This window comes from Stenella coeruleoalba (assembly GCF_951394435.1).
Source record: "Stenella coeruleoalba genome assembly, chromosome: 21".
Classification (NCBI taxonomy): domain Eukaryota; kingdom Metazoa; phylum Chordata; class Mammalia; order Artiodactyla; family Delphinidae; genus Stenella; species Stenella coeruleoalba.
The window spans coordinates 20,052,515-20,067,861 of record NC_137167.1 but is presented as its reverse complement, the minus strand read 5'-3'; the positions used below and the strand labels follow the sequence as shown (position 1 = coordinate 20,067,861).

Genomic DNA, 15,347 nt, shown 5'->3' with positions numbered 1-15,347 from the left:
GATTGTCATAAGAAAGAACATCATGTCAGCTGTCAGAATGTTCGCCAACTATACTTCTTTGAGAATCAGAAGAAATGTCTTCATGATTATTTATGCTATAGAGTGATTTTACTTTTGATAAACAAATGAAGTTGTTAATTCTAAACGGTAGGGCTTCACGAATGGAGTCAGCTTTAAAAGAGTAAAGAAAGGAGGAAATTAAGCAGTCCGCTTACTTAGGATTTTTTTCCTCTGCTTGTCACTGGTCTTTTATCTTCTCTTCAAGACAACTGTGATCTAAAATATCACTGAATATCAACTGTAGGTAACTCTCAGAAGAATTAATCAAACATATTTTGATGTTTGGTTTTTAAGTGCAGTTAGGAAATTACCATCCCCAAAACTGTTAATTAACGCTAAAACTGACAATTATTCCATTTCCTTTTCTCATCAAAGTGTGGGTGAATGCTTGATTCTCTTTGGAGTTTCAGAGGGTAAAAGCAACAGCATATAAATCTGACTTCACTTCTTTCACTTCTGCCATAGATGAAGCATAAGGGTTGTCATGGTACATCTTCCTGCTTCTTTTTACTTCTCACCTATTTGAGCCTTTATATTTAAAACAGGATTCAAGTAGACAACATAGTTGGGTCTTATATTTTTATCCATTCTGATAATGTCTTTTCATTAGTGTATTTAGGCCATTCAAATTTAAAGTGAGTATTAATTGGATAAGTATCTACCATGTTTGAAACTGTCCTACTCCTTGCATTTGTTCTTTGTCTATTTTTGTTTCCCCTCTTTTTCTGCCTTCTCTCATTTTCATTGGGCATTTTATAGGATTCAAACTTACCTCCTCCACTAGCATATCAATTATACCTCTTTTTAAAAATTTTAGTGGTTTCCTTAGAGCAATATATTTTTTAATTAAGCTAAGTTCACATTTTAAATACCATTCAAGGGCTTCCCTTGTGGCTCAGTGGTTGGGAGTGCGCCTGCCGATGCGGGGGACGCAGGTTCGTGCCCCGGTCCGGGAGGATCCCACATGCCACGGAGTGGCTGGGCCCGTAGGCCATGGCTACTGAGCCTGCGCGTCCGGAGCCTGTGCTCCGCAGCAGAAGGGGCCGCAATAGTGAGAGGCCCGCGTGCCACAAAAAAATAAATAAATAAAAATAAATAAATACCATTCAAGTACCTTATAACAGAGTATTCCCAATCGTTCCCTTTTATCCCTTATGACATTGCTATTGCAAAGCACTGAGTTGTATCTCCTTAAAATTCGTATATTGAAGCCCTAACCATCAATGTGATAGTATTTGGAGACAGGGCCTTTGGGTGATAGATTTAGAAGTCATGAGGGTATGGCCCTCATGATGGGGAAAAGAAGGAAGCTGGTAAAAGACCAGAGCTCTCTCTCTTTCTCAACCATGTGAGGACACAGCAAGAAGGGAACTGTCTGCAAGCCAGGAAAAGGGTCCTCAACTAGAAACTAAACTGAACTGCACATTTGTCTTAAACTTACCAGCCTCTAGAACATGAGAAATAAATGTCTGTTGTTTAAGCCACCCAGTCTGAGCAGACTAATACACTATCATCTATTTCACTTAACTATATATATGCTATAATCATAGTGTTATTATTATTACTTTTAAAAATGTTATCTTTTAGATCAATTAAGAATAAGGGGCTTCCCTGGTGGCGCAGTGGTTGAGAGTCCGCCTGCCGATGCAGGGGACATGGGTTCGTGCCCTGGTCCGGGAAGATCCCACATGCCGCGGAGCGGCTGGGCCCGTGAGCCATGGCCGCTGAGCCTGCGCGTCCGGAGCCTGTGCTCCGCAACGGGAGAGGCCGCAACAGTGAGAGGCCCGCGTACCGCAAAAAAAAAAAAAAAAAAAAAAGGCAAGGAGATCATCCAAAGGAAATTCTGGTTCTTACTGTAACACGAAGTATGAGGAAGAAAATGAATCGGTACTTTTAGAAATCAAGGTGGCATAACAAGAATCTTTCTAATAAGTTCTAATTCAAAAACTTATGAAAAAACAACAAAAAAAGTTATGAACAATAAATGAAAGATTTGCACATGACTAAGGACACATGGAAGAAAAGGTATGAGTATCACTTAAGATATGCTAAAGCCAGAGAAAAGGAAAAATATAAAAACTAAAAAGTAAAGAGAGAAGGATTTTAGATTATACATATCTGAAGCAATCAGAAACATATGAAATAAACAGAGTTTAAGATCATGCATTAGCATACAGAGCTTAAGATATTCAATACCAGTAGCCACTAAGGAAATGCAAATTAAAAGCACAATAAGATATTACTACATGCCCACTAGAATGGCTAAAAGAATAAGACTGTTGTCAGCAAGCACTGGTAAACTATGGAGCAACTGGACCTCTTATACATTGTTGGTGGGAATGTAAAATGGTACAACCACTTCGGAAAAACATTTGTCAGTTTCTAATAAAATTAAACATAAACTTACGTTATGACCCACTCCACAGCTGAGTATTTATATAAGAGAAACGAAAACTTATGTCTACAAAACGATTTGTTCCTGCTCTGGAACTTCCCAGCCTGCAGAAAATAAATTTCTGCTGTTTAAGCCACCTAGTTTGTAGCGTTTTGTTATGGCAACCTGAGCAGATTAATACAAAACGAAACTGCTTTATTAAAGCGTACCAGATTCCTTACAGAATCTCTGACAGGGCAAGGAAACCAACTGTGGTTGCCACTCAAGGATCTGCCACTTAAACCTCCTTCAGAACATCCCAGAGAAACCAAGTATCTCCAGCACGTTTTCCAGAGCCAGCCTTCCCTCCACGTGGTCACTGCCTCGGTTACCTCCTTTCATTCTTCCAAGTCTCCCATGGGGGTAGCTGCCTGGCAGAGCCCAGGTGGGCAAATCCACAGAATCCACCCCACCCATGTGCCCAGGTCCCTGTTGGTAAGACCTCTGAGCTGCTGTCAGGGCACTTCAAGCAGTTCTTCAAGGAAAAATTGAAGAAAACCTGAAAATATTCTATAGCTGAAAAAGGGTCCAAAGAATCCCAGACCAGACCTGTGAGTCTAATGTTCCTTTGCCAAATTTCAAGGAAGACTGATAAAAGGATGATTTTTGAGTCTTTAATGGAAAACAGTAATAATCACTGAAGACTATACAGTTTTATTACGAACTAGGTTTCTCAGAATGGTATGACTGATCTCAGAATGACATTCGAGAGTTTCCCATACTATAACTTGCACAGGATTAAGAAATGTGAAACAAGTTCAAAACGGAAAAGTAGTTAATTGATTGATAGCATCCTAAAAGGAAATTTCTAAGTACCTTACAGGAGAAACATTTTTTAATATGAACACGAACACACACACAAACAGCTTGTCGAATTTGCAAATGACACAGTACAGAGGCACAGGTTAAAGAGAGAGCCTCTGACATTACATTTAATTTTTTTCCTGCTGCTTTTGCTGGTGGACTTCACTCTTGCTCCACTACTCCCCACACCTCCCACCTTGAAACTTGTTAAGAGTGCTGGGCTTGGATGAAAAGATCATTCCCACAATGTATCTGTTTGATCTTAACCAATTCATTTCATCTCTACAGACTTCTGGTTTATCATTCCAACACAAGGATCATTGCCAAGGACCACTGCAGCTCTCAATCCCCACGATTCTTATGAAACCTCTTGTGTTTGGCAGCACTTTTGTTCTTTTCTGAGAAAACAGTTTTTAATCTGCTCTTACCTATGAGTTTCATGAGGCTATCCTATTGATATGTTACTGAGTACTTGGAAATTGTTGGTTACAAAGGACAAATAAAGGATAAAGTATCTTTTCTGAAACATCTTTGTTCAAGACCCCAGCTCACGGCACTGGGCCTCTTAGTATACCCAGGGAATGATTTAAAAACAAACAAAATCAAACAAACAAAAAACTGGAGGAAGGAGAAAGAATGAGGGAGATTATAAATTGTGTTTGAAATCTTCTAGTGATTAGCCTACTCCTGGAACTTTTTAACAACAAGAATGATCTTTAAATTATATTGTGTGTTCAAATCCCCCTGACTGAAATACCAGAAGCTTAAGCTGAAATGAATCTAATGAGAGGGGAAGAAATTCTGGTAACCTCTCAGACTGTGTCCATGGCTGGTATGAGAAAGTGTCACCATGCAATTTTCCTTTCTTTCTCACTACAATCCTCATCACAGTAAGTTCTGCCTTGATATTTCACCGAAGTGCATATACTACACTGACATACTGGGCTCTCTGCAGTTGGACCAACTGGCTATTTTTATTACTTCATTTTATGGCTTTCAGAAAAACCAACTCACCTGAGACATGTGGAGTTTTGAAAGAAGTAAAGCAGTAGATCATATGGGAAGGGGCATTAGCCATGAGTAATTTACATCTTGATATCAGGTATACAACAATAATTAGAAAATTGTATTAGGGGTGATAGAAAGTGAGAACAGAGTTCTTTTGTTTTAGTTTCAGTTTCATTTCTTTCACAGATTCCAAATCTTGAGGTTCCAACAAACACTATTCCCTTTAGTCATCTCTGCATGAGCACAGTCGTGCTAGTTCAAAGCTAATAAACACCTACAGTCTACGTAACTTGTTTAAATGATGCATTTATTCTCAGGCTCATTGTGAGATGTTGATAAGCCTCGTTTCATAACCCAAGAGTCTAGGCACTATGAGAAAATTAATCAGAACAAGTAGAAATGCCAAATTATCAAATTCATTTCCCAAATTAAAAATCATCTACCCACAATTTATATTCTATACATCTGTATACTTTCTGGCAAACTACTTTGTACCGTAGTCCCCCCTTATCCTTGGGCGATACATTTCAAGACCTCCAGCGGACGCCTGAAACTGTGAACAGTATCAAACCATATATACACTGTTTTCTCCTACACATCCACATCTATGATAAAGTTTAATTTATAAATCAGGTACCATAAGAGATTAACAAGAATAAGTAATAATAATATAGATTACAACAATATCCTGTAATAAAAGTTATTTGAATGTGTGTAACCTAGCAGGACGCTGGGAGGCCTTCCCAGAATAGATCCCCACCCCTGTCCTCAGCCTGCCTTTTGTCTGTAGAAACACTTTAGTCAAAGAATAAATGCAATCAGGGAAATGAGAAAATACAGAAAGAAAACAGTCAAGCAAGACAAAATAATAATACTTTAGCCATTAAACAAAGTCAAGGACCTTTAGTTTCTCCTCAAGGACTATAGATACTGTTCTGAGCCGCGTCCTGTGAGCTGTTTGGTAGATACTAAAACCCCCGCCAGGTGGGAGAAATAAACTGCCGCCCACAAGCACGCAGACGCCAGACTGATTGGCACCAGGTTGATGGTGTTGACTCCTGATTACCTCACCACCAACTAATCAGAAGAACGTCCACGAGCTGATCACGCCCTGCTCCTTGAACACCGTAAGATTCCTCACTACCTCCTCCAGGGCAGGACACACAGTCTTGAGGGCATAAAGCCCGCTGTGGCCCCCTTTCCCTGGCAAAGCAATCAAGCTATTCTTTTCTAACACTTCACCCAAAACTCTGTCTCTGCGTTTCTATTTGGCACCAGTGAACAGAGGCCGAGTTTCCGCAACATTTGATCTCTCTCAAAATATCTTATGGTACAAATTTAATGCTTTTTTCATCTTAACTAAGCACTTAAGCACTTGTCACATAACTTTTGCAGTCTGAGGTGTGACAACAAAACTAGCACAAATTTCTTTTACTTCACAATTTCAAGAATAGATTTGTTCTTACCGTAGGTCTTAGCAGCCTCGTCAGACGATTTCTTTTTCCTTACCAAGCCACCTTTTCATTTAAAGGAAGCACTTTACGACTTCTCTTTGTCATATCCGAATTACTAGAATCACTATTCTAGCGTTTTGGCGCTGTTATTAAGTAAATAAGGGTCACTTAACACAAGCGCTGCGATACCGTAACGGCCGACCTGCTAACCAAGATGGCTGCTAAATGACTAAAGGTCCGGATTCCCCGGAGAAAGGGATGATTCACGCAAGTCCGGGCGGGATCACGCGAGATTTCATCACACGAGATTTTATCATGCTACCCAGGTGGTGCAGTTTAAAAGGTATGAATTGCTCATTAATGGAATATTCTATTTTAAAATTTTTGGACTGTGGTTGACTATAGGTAGCTGAAACTGTGGATAAGGAGGGACTACTGTAAAATAAATTCATAAGTAATGATCCCTGTGCAAAGGCTGACAAAACTCTTTCCTGAGGCCATTTGATTTCTCAGATTTGCAGAGGGAAGAAATGATGGATATTAACAGAGAATTTCCAGATTTGGGGCACTGTGTTTGTGAAGAACCCCAATTCATATTTCCATAGAACCAATGAGCCCCTTTCCCACCAACATGTGATGCAGTGGGAACTGAGAACTCACCTTGAACACCAAGTTTGTTCTCTGAGAAGCATAAAAAGACCTTCAAATCCTTTTCCCCAGAATGCTGCACATTTTGATGTAAGACCTCTTCTTACTGAAGCTTGCTAAAACTGTCGAGTCCCTTGCTGTATGACCTGCTCTTCGTATTCTGCTGAGGCCAAAATGTGTCAAATGGACAGATTGCTCTGCCAGAGACAGATTTTGTCAAACTAAGAAAATTAAATCCAGGCCCTGCCATAAAAACACAGCTTATGAATCTGCCGGACACACCAGCAAAACTGGTCTCACTCACAGCTGCACTCCCTCCTTGCATTTCAACATTGGCCCAATGTTGATTCAAAGCATAACCGAATCAGAAATCTCTCAAGCAACCTCTGCTTCAGCTGACACAGCCGACTGCTTTTGGGTAAGTGGTGTTTGTTAACCCCCAGTCTGAATTGCTGACCATAAAACATGAGATAATAAACAAGAATTAGCTCCAGAAGAGAAGCTCCAATTGTCTGAATTTGTCTTTTCCTGTTTTTTGTCCCCCGGGAAAAATAGGAATTCTTCATCTTTCATCATGTTTTAGTATTTTAGGGGGGTCTATAGTCTCTAAATTGGTTTGGTTTTCAGGTAGGATTAGAATTCTAGTTGCATTATCATTAATAGTGTGATTCTATAAGTTAATTTATGATGGTTAAGAACTCCCTACTGAAGAAAATAGTCAAAAGATTAGATACATAGGAACACAGCCAGGTATTCAGGGGAGATATACCGTCTGGAGCACTTCCTTCTGGGGTGTTTCTGGTTTGCCTTTGTCCTGGGGTATCTAATGTCTGTCTGACGTGCTCTGAAGGCTTATGGGTGAGCTCTGGATGGATTCTAAAGTTTCTGCATAAATCTCAGAATTCTTCATTTCCTCCGCATAAATATTCCAAAGAACAGATGGCTTGGAAATTATTGCATCACAAAGTGAGATAGAAATAGGAATGACCTTTCTTGCTCAATTACTAATCATCATTTGATTCTGGCTAGTTTGAATGTAGCGAAATGGTTGCATCTACCTTTAGTCATAACTCAATTTCCAGACAAATTATATATTGCCAGAAAAGTAAAACCTACACTGATACTCCTGTATATGAGACAAAGGTTTTCTAGAAAGAAAAGAAATGGCCAGTTTTTTAAAGTATCATTTTAACTAATTCTACCTGTGTTTACCTTTTGCTTCCAACCAAAAGGTTAATTTGGATTCAATCTTCCAGAGCATTGAAAAATTGTGTTCATAATTATTATTTTATTCTTCCTGGTTTTAATGTGTCAACCCTAACCCCTACTCCCAATGAGGCTCAGTTATTTATTTATTAAGCAGTCAACTACTGGGATGGAGAAAGAATGGTCCTTACAGCCTGAAACTATGAATGCACTGCTTATTATAATTTGCTAGAATTTAGTAGAACACATATATATGCGTGTCAAATTAAACAGCTATAAAATTACTGTAGAGTTGGAATATGAAATGAAAAAACATACTTCAAGTATCTCTCAGAGTTCGTTCTTCCAAGAATAATTCTCTTTAATTAATTGGTCAGGTGCTTACTTAAGTCATTTCTTTAAATCTCAGGGCAGAAGCAACAATCTATGTTTAATCTGTTTTTCCAAATGCAAGTGGACTTGCACTGAAAATTTAAAGGTGAAATAAAGCTGTCAAACCTATTTTATGATGATTTGCAATTAACAAATTAAATGAATACTACAGAACTTTGAGGTTCAGCTATGACTGAGACTTGTGTTATTCATATCTGTTTGCTGATTTTCCTCGTTTCTAATCTTTAAATACTTTACTCTCTATCCTTTTCATCTTTTTTTCCGCCTGTTGAAATAAAACAGAAAATCTGTTTCAAAAACTTATTTGTTCTAAAATTAAAGCTACCCAGCTATTAAACAGTGCCTCTTGTCTACACTTTGCCTTTTAATTCTCTCAAGGCATCTAGGTAATTATTCATCTGACCTTGAAGTTTTGACAACTTTTATTTGTTATGAGCCTATGAATTCAAGATCTAGAAAGATGGTCATTACCCCTACATTACATTGAACCAAATTACAGAAACAGAAGTGGTAAATATAATACAGCAAAATATCAAACAGTGGTAAATATAATACAGCTTTCTACTGAACGGGCCCAGACAACATCAGGTAAAGCACAGGAAGGGAAAAGAACTTTAAAGTGGTCATAGGTGCAAAGAAAATATGTGAATGTAAGTTCTGATCTATGGAAGCTGAAGGAACTAGCAAGGACATAAACCTGATTTTATAGCTTGAGCATTTAAGGTATGGAAGATAAAGCAGAACTGTGATTTGTAGCTACCACAAAACATACCTTTGCTGCTAATATCTGGCATCTTAACTACCTTACTTGGAAAGCACTTTCTGTACTTCAGATTTTTTGTATTTCTATGCTAATTGACAATTGAGTAGAGTATCTATTAACCTCATAGGAAAAGGATCTAACCCAGTTGGTTTTTTTTAGTAAAATAACCGTTAAAGAAGTAACAAAGTGTTTTTATTTCTCTGGTTTACTTAAGAGTGAATGATTAAAATATTCATCTTAAAAAAGTATGTAAACCAATAGAACTCCAATCACCCTAGGCAATTTGGGTTGTGTTCTGTCTAGTTTTTAAACAAGTCTTTTAGCAGCTGAGCCTCTTCTTCAACTGAAATCACACACAGGGCTTTAGTTTGTAGAACTGATTAAAATAAGGTCAAGGCCTACCCCACTCTTCTCCAGGACTTGTAATGGACCCCCCCCCCCACACACACACACACACACGCATGCACACACACACACACACACACACACACACACACAGAGTGAGTGTGGTCCCTGAGGAGATCCAAGGGGCCCACCCAATTTAGGGTGGTTATTTAGAAAATAACCCTACTAAATGGTCTCTCAAGATGTCTTCCAGCCATTGGTTAAATGGTTTTTTCCTAAAGTGCTGCTAGGGCTAAAAAAAATCATGTGGATGGACAGTACTTTTAAGTGTCATTTGTTATTGCCAATTTTAAGATTAAATGGACAGTACTTTTCAAGTGTCATTTGTTATTGCCAATTTTAATTTTCTCTCTAAAGACACAATCCTATGGTCCATACTCTGGAGTCAGACTGTCTGATTCCAAAACTTAACTGTGACATTTACTAACTGGATGACCTTGGAGAAGTTATTTAACTTCTCTGAGCCTGTATGTCCTCATGGATAAAGTGGTATAAGTGTAATTACCTTCTTAGAGTTTTTTCTTTTTTTTTAATGAGTTAATCCATATGGAGCCTTTACAAAAGAGCCTGGCACATAGTCAGCACTAAGTATAGCCTACTATTATTCAGTTCAATAAACCAAGTACCTACAATGAACAAGGCACTAAGAGTTTTAAGACAATGAACAAGGCACTAAGAGTTTTAGGCAGTAATGAGAATTGGTAATACAACTCCTAACCCACACTAAATTTCCAACATCCCTAGATAAGGATCCATGTGAGTGCTTAACTTATAAGCACTTATATAGCTAAAGAAGAGTTTCTAAGTCTTATGAGGCTCAAGATACCCAAAACATTCACCAATTTACTTGGACCAAGCTAAAAGAGAACAGATGCAAGATGCTAAATGTAATTCCAGGGTCCATTTCATTAACAATGACAGGTAAGAGCTCAATTGCTCCTAGGCTGTGGACTCTCTGATACTCTAGAACATAGAATGGGAGCCCTCTGCCCTCCCTGCACAAGCCTATCAACAGGACCTGTATAAGCCCAGGCAGAGACGTTGCTGGCCCACTATACCAAAGCATAGAGCAAGAAAAAAGAACAAACAAATAGGTCCTGCCTGAAAAGTGTGTTTTAGCTGGTGAGAATGCAAAGTGGTACAGTCTCTTTGGAAGACAGTTTGGTGCTTTCTTACAAAACTGAATGTACTCTTACCATACATTTCATCAATCACACTCAAAAATAAGGTCTTAATTTTTTAAAAAATGAAAAAAAAGGATGAATGATTTAAGAAAAAGTGTTTTTATATATACAATGGAATATTATTCAGCCTTTAAAAAAAAAAAGGAAATCTTGCCACTTGCAACAACATGAATGAACCTGGAGAACATTATGCTAAGTGAAATAGTAAAATAAATCAGACAGAGAAAGACAAACACTGTATGATCTCACTTATATGTCTAATCTAAAAAAGTCAAGCTCACAGGACCAGAGAGTAAGTAGAACAGTGGTTGCCAGGGACTGGGGATGGGGGTGGGTGGGTGTTGGCAGTACACAGAAGTTGGTTAAAAGGTGTAATGTACAGTATAATAACTATAGTTAATAATATTGTATACTTGAAATTTGCTAAGAGTAAATCTTAAGTGTTCTCATTACACACACACAATGGTAACTACATGAGGTGATGGATGTTAATTAACATAATTGTAATTATTTTGTAATGTACATGTATATTAAATCATCACATTGTATACTCTAAATATATATATATAGTTTTTATTTGTCAATTATACCTCATTAAGATGGGGTGGGGGGAAAAAGTGAATTTTACCATCTCAACGCTGCCCATTAGAGAACCGTGGCTAATGAATGCTGGGCTGTCATCAGCCTCACCAGGTGATCAGTCCATCTCCCAAGAAGAGGAGCAAGTTAGGAGACTCAGTGGTTCTCAAGGGGGTCAGGTAGCACCATTGGGGGAAAGAAAGGGTTTAAATAAAGGGAGTGTTTTGGGTTCACACAATCAACAATCGCAGGGAAGCTACACTGTCCTGAAATGAGAGTCACAGTTCTATACAATGAATTGTCAAGCTCAATGCTCCTCCAATAAGAAATGGTAGAAAGGTAATAGAAACAGCTTCTCAACACTTCCACTATGGACTAAAGGTAATGGCAGAAAGTCCTTTCTCTGTGACCTTAGGAGGAAAGTAGGGAGAGGAGGAGAAGCATCCTCCATGCCACCTCTAACACACACACATAACAAAGGTGGCTTTCAGCTGGGATCACAGAAGTCTCCCCAGGAAAACGTTAAGTACCTAGAAGCACCAATTGTTTTTATAAATGTTGATATGCAAGAGGCAGAGGGTATAGCATGGAAGAGGAACAGGGACAGAAAAACAGAAAACAGTTGAGAAAGGGTAGATGGGAAATAATGTGTAAGTAGGTGCCAGAGCTGAAGAAGCACAGGGATCCTGGTGGGGTGGAGGGATAACCATTCTGTAAAGTTGAAACCCAGTCTGTAGGTAATGGAGAGCCACTGACCTCTTTGGGTTGGAGAAAGTATACACTCAGAGAAACAACAGATAAAATGGATTCAACAGGTAATAGCACAATTTGGAAGGTTACCCTAGCTGTCTCAACAGAAGGTATCACAGCCTTTCTTCCTTATCTGCCAACCCACATCTCCTGCATTCTGCAAGACTCAGAGCAACACAATTCTTCATAGTCGTTAGCATATAAATATACAATTTGCCTTACGATTTTTGTAACCATATCGATCTGAAATTACTCTCAACCCTGAATTATGGAGCTGAAGCAAACCTTGGCAGTTATTTGGTCCAACCCTCTCATTTCTCATAGGAGGGATCTGAAGATGAGAAAGTTGAAGGCATTTTTAACAAGGTCATACAACTTCATATGCATAATTTACTTCTCTAATTAGTTAAGTTCCTTGAAGACACATACTATACCTAGGGGTTCTAATATGTGGTTATTCAACTTTTTTAAACACCACTTAATCCAGTACTTTGAAAGTGACCAGTCTTCATGGGAATATGTGTTGCCCATATTGAATTTTGGTGAAGGACATCTAGTTAAAAAAAAAGTCAAAAAAAAAATAAAAAAGATTCAGTATAACAGGATTCCAGTTCATTCTCAAAACTAATCCCTACAGAAAATTCTAAATTCTTGTGTTTTCTCTGTGAAAATGTTTGTAGACACTTCCTAAACAGCCTAACTAGATTTTCATAGTCATGTAATAACAAAAAAAGTCAACCTGACTTCTTCCAGTCACAAAGATTTGCAACATCAAGAGAATATTTCACACAAATATAGAAAATATTGACTAGAAAAAATAAATTCGTGAACAGCAGCTATGGAGCTAGCATATTAAATCTAAGATATTTGGTTCTATTTGCAATACTTGCATTAGTGATGAACTACCATTTCTACCCTGGGTGTAAGATTTCAGCCCTCCTTTCCTTCTGAAACCTCTGTATTACTAGTACTTAACTTTAAGAAGTCAATTCTTAGAATAAAAATATAACAATGAAATCTTCAGCCAACTTTGCAGAGCCTCTGGGAGATTTGCATACCTAAAAGTTACCAAGACTGCAGCTTCTAATTGCCAGATTATACCTTCTGCTGAATAGCCACACCTCTTCAAGAATAATCTCTGTAAACCATGACAGACACCTTGGAATGTGACTTTTAGATAAAGCTTAAATAGAAAGTTTCATTAATTAAGTATACAATGTGCTTTAAATATCTGTCTTGGTTTTATCCTACTTCCAAAGTGAACTCTAATCAAGCTTTAGTAAAAGTCTTTAAATGTTAATTATTTGATGCATGAATGCATTTAACTGGCTGCCGTCCTGATTTGGCAAAGAAAGAAAATGTTTAGATGATTTTCCCTAACCTGTAGGAGAAAACCTCTTTTGCTCCTTCAATGTTTCTAAATTCTACATTTTGGTTTGAAGATGTTTTAGAATAACAATATCTGGGTTTTTCTCTCTTTCTTTCTTTCTATTTATCTTGATTTAACTATTCGGAGGCAATATTTTGTATATTCCATGACTTTTCCTCAATTCTAATGATAGAGATGATGTCCCACTTCCAGAGGTTTCCCAAGAAGGGTGAAAAAACTTCTACCCCACTCCCAGCTGAGAAGAGTGTAGGAGGAACATTGCTTGTCTTTCTCAAACTTACTACTTTACCCCAAGGAAGCAGGAATGACTAATAACTAGGGCCCTGGAAAAGAAACTCTTGAGTTTGCTCTCTCTTTTTTTTTTTTTTCCTCAAATCATCTTGCTCAAAGGAGGAAGTCTCACTAATTGAAGAAAAACATACTTGCTAAAACATAGTAACTTTTGTTATTCTATCTACCCTTTCTCAGAAGTAAGATTGAAAGAGCTGAGTGATTTTGTAAAGCTAAACACAACTCAATGCAAAGCTGACACAGACTCATACAGAAAACTGCATATGACATTGCCTCTGCTCGGATAGCAGAGACACCTTAAATTCACAGGTGTAAAAGTGAACTCTTGTTCACACCACCTTTCAAACAAGCTCCTTCCTCTGTGTTCCCCAGCTCAGGCAATAGCACCACAAACTACCAAGCAGTGGTAGATTTCTCTGGCCCTGCTGCGGTATAGTAAAAGTAGGCATGGCCCCCAGGCCAGATATGTCTTCTTAAATGTAGTTACCAGTCCAGATTAATCAGCATATAGAGATATTTTGATCTCCATCTATATAATTTCTCATTCTTTTCCTTCTCCCTCACATTTTAAATGGTTTAGAATTTGGAGATATACGGATTATAATACAGTGAATTTAATAACAACTTTACAAGGAAAAATAAAGTACCAAATTAAAGACCCACTTTAGTTTAAGACATATTTCAATCTAAAAATGTTCAAATGTAGGGGCAAAGGGAGCCTGGAAAATACAGTAGTTTGGAAAATATCTACCAGTCATATATGTTTACTTATCTATTAGCGAAAGAAGTATCTAATTAGTAATAAATATTTATTGTCTGAGGAAAGATTATATTTGAATTTTGTTACAATGTATTACTGTAATAGTAGAACCTTCTACTACTGAAGTCACATGGTTTCTAGAATTATCTTTCTCCTAGCACCATCACGCATGACTAAAACTTTGAGCACCATTGCATCATTCCTTCTGAGCTGACACAACACTGCTCATCAAGCTTCACTGATGCCATCCCAGTCTACTGGGAACAAAGTATCTTATTGCAGAGATGGAATTGTCATGCAAAAAGCAAGTAATGAAGCACAGGTGGTCCTTGGACTCTGGAGAAAAGGTAGAATTGGGTCAGGACCAAACCCTGAAATCATAAACTAGGGGATGTGACCACTGTGGGGGGAAAAGCCTCAATCATTCACAATCCAGAATTTTCCAATTTTCAGCCCCATAAAAAGGGTGACTGCAAAGCTTTGTATAATTTGCTGGATGGGAAGAAAAGCCTCTACAGGAGTTAAGCTTACAAATTTATCTTGCAAGAAGAGTTGTTAACAGTCTAGGATGCTCTAGTGTTAATATAAGGATACATATTTTTAAAGAAACTATTTATTTAAAATGTAAATTTGTATCCCTCAGAAAAGGATTTAAGATAGCTAACAATTATAATTAGCTTCAGGAACAAACAAATAAATACAGAATAAAATATAAAATTGTCAATTAATGACCCCATAATAAATAGCCACCAGTTGAATAAAATTATCCCTTAGGCTGAGCAGGCAAAGTTAATGAATATTTTATACACTTTAGTTAATAATGGACTTTAGATGTGACAGGTGTGTATTCCAGAAACAAGCAGAAATTTTAGTATTGTAAGGCTCTCTATCCCCGTTCGCTGATATTATGTCAGCTATGGGGCCATTTACAATGAAGGTAGCTGCATGCCTTTTGATTGATGATTTGAAGTTTTTCAAATTTATTTGTATATACTGATGACTCACAATAGTTGTTTTAGGCTAAATAACACCCCGAAGAAAGGTAACAAGTAGGATAAGATGCATAACTTGCTCATTGAGGGTTTGGGCTCCACAATCAGATAGGTTGGATGGGAATGTCTAACTTGCACAGCTCTAGGTCCTTAGACAAATTACTGACTCTCTGTCTCAGTGTTTTCACCCGTAAAATGGTCAAAATAATGGTACCTATTTCATGGC

General features: G+C 37.8%; 1 protein-coding gene across 12 annotated transcripts in view; it reads right to left on the bottom strand.

The window, feature by feature from the left end:
* The window catches only part of LOC307179853 (uncharacterized protein), a 1,051,707-nt gene that overhangs the window by 594,180 nt on the left and 442,180 nt on the right, over positions 1–15,347 (bottom strand). For 3 of the 12 annotated variants that reach the window (XM_079909524.1, XM_079909528.1, XM_079909525.1), the window contains exon 1: positions 5,773–6,004. The exons of the other annotated variants lie outside the window; for them this stretch is intronic. The gene's annotated coding sequence lies outside the window, so the exon portion shown is untranslated. Of the gene's footprint in view, positions 1–5,772; positions 6,005–15,347 lie in introns of those variants that run through there. 12 annotated transcript variants of the gene reach the window in all.